The sequence below is a fragment of the Microcebus murinus genome, chromosome 3 (genome assembly GCF_040939455.1).
Source record: "Microcebus murinus isolate Inina chromosome 3, M.murinus_Inina_mat1.0, whole genome shotgun sequence".
In the NCBI taxonomy this organism is placed as follows: domain Eukaryota; kingdom Metazoa; phylum Chordata; class Mammalia; order Primates; family Cheirogaleidae; genus Microcebus; species Microcebus murinus.
In genome coordinates, this window is record NC_134106.1 from 109,838,432 (window position 1) to 109,844,144 (window position 5,713).

Below are 5,713 nucleotides of genomic sequence, written 5' to 3' on the forward strand. Positions count from 1 at the left end.
ACAAAGCTATAGTAATTAAATCAATATGGCATTGGCACAAAAATAGGAATATTGACCAGTGGAACAGATCTGAGAACCCTGATATAAAACCATCCTCATATAGCCATCTAATCTTTGACAAAGCAGACAGAAACATACACTGGGGAAAAGAATCCCTTTCAATAAATGGTGCTGGGAAAACTGGATAGCCACCTGTAGAAGCCTAAAGCAGTACCCACACCTTTCACCTCTCACAAAAATCAACTCACGTTGGATAACAGACTTAAACCTAAGGTATGAAACTATTAGAATTCTAGAGGAAAATGTTGGAAACACTCTCCTAGACATCGGCCTAGGCAGAGTTTATGAAGAAAACCCCAAAGGCAATCAAAGCAGCAACAAAAATAAATAAATGGAATATGATGAAACCAAAAAGCTTCTGCACAGCCAAAGAAACAGTCATGAAAATAAACAGACAACCTACAGAATGGGAGAAAATTTTTGCATCCTACGCATCTGATAAGGGGGTGATAACTAGAATATACTTAGAACTCATAAAAATCAAACAAGAAAAAATCAAATAACCCTATTAAAAAGTGGGCAAAGGACTTGAACAGAAACTTTTCTAAAGAAGACAGAAGAATGGCCAACAAACATGAAAAAATGCTCAACATCTCTAATCATCAGGGAAATGCAAATCAAAACCACAATGAGATATCACTTAACTCCAGTGAGAATGGCCTTTATCAAAAAGACCCTGAACAACAAATGCTGGTGTGGATGTGGAGAGAGAGGAACACTCCTACACTGCTGGTGGGACTGCAAACTAGTTCAACCTCTGTGGAAAGCAATATGAGGTACCTTCAAGCAATACAAGTGGATCTACCATTTGATCCAGCAATCCCATTACTGGGCATCTACTCAAAAGACCCAATGACACTCTACAAAAAGACACTCGAATGTTTATAGCAGCACAATTCATAATTGCAAGGCTGTGGAAACAGCCCAAGTGCCCATCAATCCAAGAATGGATTAATAAAATGTGGTATATATATACCATGGAGTACTATTCAGCTCTAAGAAACAATGGTGATATAGCACATCTTTATATTTTCCTGGTTAGAGCTGTAACCCATACTACTAAGTGAAGTATCCCAAGAATGGAAAAACAAGCACCACATATACTCACCAGCAAACTGGTATTAACTGAGCAGCACCTAAGTGGACACATAGGTACTACAGTAATAGGGTATTGGGCAGGTGGGAGGGGGGTGGGCGGAGGGGGGTGGGTTTTTACAAACATAATGAGTGAGATGTGCACCATCTGGGGGATGGTCATGCTGTAAACTCAGACTTGTGGGGGGAGGGGGGAAATGGGCATTTATTGAAACCTTAAAATCTGTACCCCCATAATATGCCAAAATAAAAAAAAATGACATTTGTACTTAAATTTTTATCATAGCACAATTCACAATTGCAAAGCTATGGCATCAACCTAAGTTCCTCTCAACTAATGAGTGGATAAAGAAAATATGGTGAGTACTGTGTATATTCATACATACACACACGCACGCACACACACCACACACACGCACAAATCGTGGACTAATACTCAGCCATAAAAATAATGAAATAATGTCTTTTGCAGCAATTTGGATGGAACTGGAGACCATCATCCTAAGTATTTTAGGAATAGAAAAACAAATACCACATGTTCTCACTTATAAGTGAAAGCTAAACAATGGGTATATATGGCCATGAAGTGGTATAATGGACAGTGGAAACTAAGAAAAGGGGAGGGGGCAGGGGTCAGGAATTACTTATTGGGAACGATGTACATGATTCTGGAGATGGGTACACTAAAAGCCCTTACTTTGGCATTATACAATTCATCCATGTAACAATTGTACCCCCTAAATCTATTGAAATTTAAAAAGTACAGTATGTAGAAAGAGTTCAAAATCCATGAGTTTGTTCTACTCATTACCTCAATGATAAAAAATAGACTTCAACTTCCTAGCTCTTTTTTAACATTTTGTTTCAATTACTGGGTGTCTAGAATAGCAGTCCTTTGTTCTATAGATTATCTCCAAGAGATCTATAAGCCCTTTGAATTGAATGCAAATATTGCTAAGTATAGTTTCCAGTATAGTCTCCCAGCACCAGACTTGTTCGTATCCAATTCTTTCTTCAAATTTTCACTGGAGCCAGAGCAAGTTTTAAAATGAAAAATGCATTGATTTGATAATACCACCAGTGTACTTGATTGAATAAACCATATTAGCATTCTCTAAATTTTTAGGATAAATATCAAAATTCTTAATTTGAACTCAAAAGCTCTGCATGGTTTGCATTTTATTTATCAAAATAGTCACAATTTGTCTCTTTTCACTTTTAAAAATGTACCTTCTTCCCCCTGCCACAGGGCCTTCTTATAATACATGTTTGTTTTTTAGCTAAAATGCCGGTTCCTTCCTTCCTCAATACTTCCTTTCTCCAGTTCATAATTCAGATTTAAATTAGTTCATCTTTTCTTAACCTCCTCAAGCAAGGCAGACACATATATCATAAACTTTCATAGTGTCATGTGGCTCCATTACAGTTCTATAATAGTTCGGTTTAAGAATTACTTGTATATTAATCTTATTCTGTCTCCTGTGCCATAGCACAAGTTCTTCTTTGGAAAGTATTTGGTCTGCACCTGTTCACCTTTGAATTATAACTACTTAGCAAACGCCTAGCAAAATAGATATGTCTTAAATGAGTACATGAATAAAGAAGTGCATAAGAAAGTTAAAAACCACATTTCAATCTCCTATGCTTATCATATTATATTGTTATTTCTTTGAAGTCAGATTTTCCTTATTAATTTTTGAGGTATGAATTGTTTTGCCTAATGTCTAATGCAACAAAAATCAATCAACAAATCTTTGTTGAATAAAGGCATAAATAAAGTCTAGCACAGTGCTGACAAGAAAGTCATCTCTTAATAAATGATAACTAGTACTGATATTACTGATGTTATTATTTATATTATTACTTATGACATTGAGACAAACTATTATTCACCAGTAAAAACATGTTATTTAATACATATGAAAAATTTGGAATGCCATAATTTATTCTTTGCTTTAAATAAGAATTTTTAAATGTGTTTTTGAGACTTTTAAAAACAGATTATAAACTTTACATTTAATATTTTTTCTTTTAAGACAAGCTTAATATGTTTATTAATTTAATTGAATCAAAACTATAAATATGTTACTATTTCTTTGCCTAGTTTGAAAAAATAATGCAATAACTATTCAGAAGGGCATAAAAAGAGATCTCCTTGTAAACTAAAAAGATAAATGTCTTCTTCAGTTTTCTATATCAAAAATATATATAACAATTTATCTTAGGTATAAACTTCCAGCTTAATGTTAAGTTTCCCTCAAAGCAGAAATATTACCAGAGAATAAATCACAATACTCCAGAAATCTATAAATCCATAATACTTTTAAGAAACCCACAATAGCTAATAGTATTGTTGAATCAATATTTTTTAAAAATCTAGTACATTATCCTGAAAGCCAGGTAAAATATATATAAACTTAGCAGTTTAGCTGAAAGAATAGAAGCAGAAACCTAAATATGGTCTATAAATAATTTGATGTTATGCAATAGTGCATATGAAAAATTGACTTAGAATATTTGGGGAAAAATAATACTCTAGCAATTTTTGCAATTAAAATCTACTTATTTTACAAAATCTTATTTCTTATTGTTTTGCTTGATCAACTTTTCTGCCTACCTTTTTTCCCTTATGAAACAAAAAGCTCAATTTTGACATGAGGCACAATTGAAAGATTAGACACCAACATTAATGAAGTAAAATAATTTTCTCTAAGTATTATTTCATCCTTGAGTGACTTCTTTGAGTTGAGCAGTTTCTATAGCTTTTGTTGGAATTCCAATAGTTTAGCTCATGGCTATTCTAATTTCATCCTCTGTTCAGATTTTTACAGGAATAATCATGTGACCAGTTTCGTTCACCTTTTCCACTACTAATTTCCCAGTACTAATTGTTGACTGATGTTTGAGTAAATTATGACAGCATGATGGGACTGAAATTAGACCATTTTGGAATTAAAACAAAGCATTCATTTTTAAGTAACATAATAAAGGAAAGAAATATAAAAACAATGTATTGCCTTGATACATATTTTGTATTTTATATTCAGATATACCTAATTAAGCTAAAACTTTCACAATGAACTCCAAGAAACAAAATTAAATAGCAATCTTACATAAAATAGCAAAGGAAGAATAAAAATGACTTCAAGAAAGAACTGTCCACTCAGCTGAGTTTTCTGTGTTTTAAAGCAAGTTGACAATATTCTACAGCTTTTGTCAAACCCATTTTTTTAAAAGTGTAAATGTATTGACTGAGTAATAACAATCCAATTCTACAGAAGCAAGAAGAAATTCTTGATAAAATTCAAATTTTATCTCACAACTTAAATTACATGGAATTAATGAAAAAAATGTGTTCAAATATGTTAACTGCTAGGATATCTGAGTTCTAAGTTTTGCTCTAGTTATTGCTTCTACTCCCAATTTCAAACTCACCCTTTGTGATCTAGGGCTGAGATTTGCTGAGCCCATTTCTGCTCTGTTCCATTGGCTCCTGTAAGTCTCTGCCAATTGAAGGTACTAGAAAAGGGCTGGATGTTTTGGCTTGATCCTGTAATCCCAACTGCTTGGGAGGCTGAGGCAGAGGAACTCTTGAGGCCACAAGTTTGAGACCAGCCTGGGCAAGTGAAAACTTTTCTTGAGGAAAAAAAGAAAAAAAAAAAAAAATATATATATATATATACACATGAAGGTACTAGAAAAGCACTTGATGAATTTAGAAAAGAGAAGGACATACTCCTTCCTGTTTATTTTCTCTTCCTGTTTTTGCTTCCTGCTCCTCTTGGCATTACCACAGCAAGATCCATTTCAAACCTTTATGGTCACATTTCATTTCAGTAGCAGCTGTGGATTTCACTTTGCACTTTTCCCAACACTTTCAGAACCAACTCCATCACACCCCGCAGAGACATCAGCTTCCACAGAATGAGCAATAACTCCTCCTTAGGCACCTGAGTTTCAAACCCCTGAGTTTCAGCTCTGCAAATTCCCTACCCTATCTCCAAAAATTTAGTAATCCCAAGCTTTAATTGCCCCAAACTTAGATAGAAGTCACCTTTCAATAGTTACTATCCCTGGTACTTTAGTATACTCTTTCTGCCTTTGCAGAACTCCAATAACTGGCATCAAATCTTTCTATTAAACACTTCTGGTTAAAAACAAAAACAAACAACAACAATAACAATAGAAAAAACTGTTACAGCTTGTCTCCTGACTATACCCTGAATGATGCATATGTCATTATTACAATTTAATAATTGGATTGTTTAAATCCTTTTGCTTATATGTCTGTATTTATTGACATATACAATCAATGTGCAAATTCTTATGAATTTTTTTAGCTGAACTTCAATACCTCTAATCCACTGATAAAGAAACCAGAGTTGCATATAAATAAACACTTTACGTTTTTAGGGAAAAAATAAAATAGGTTTAAAGATGGCCTATTCTTGGCATTACTAAATCAGTGAAAAATGGTTTCTAATACCTATTCAATTACCAAGAAGGTAGCAGGAAGAATTGTCCTCTTTTATATATTCAAATAGTCTGAAGGGACAAC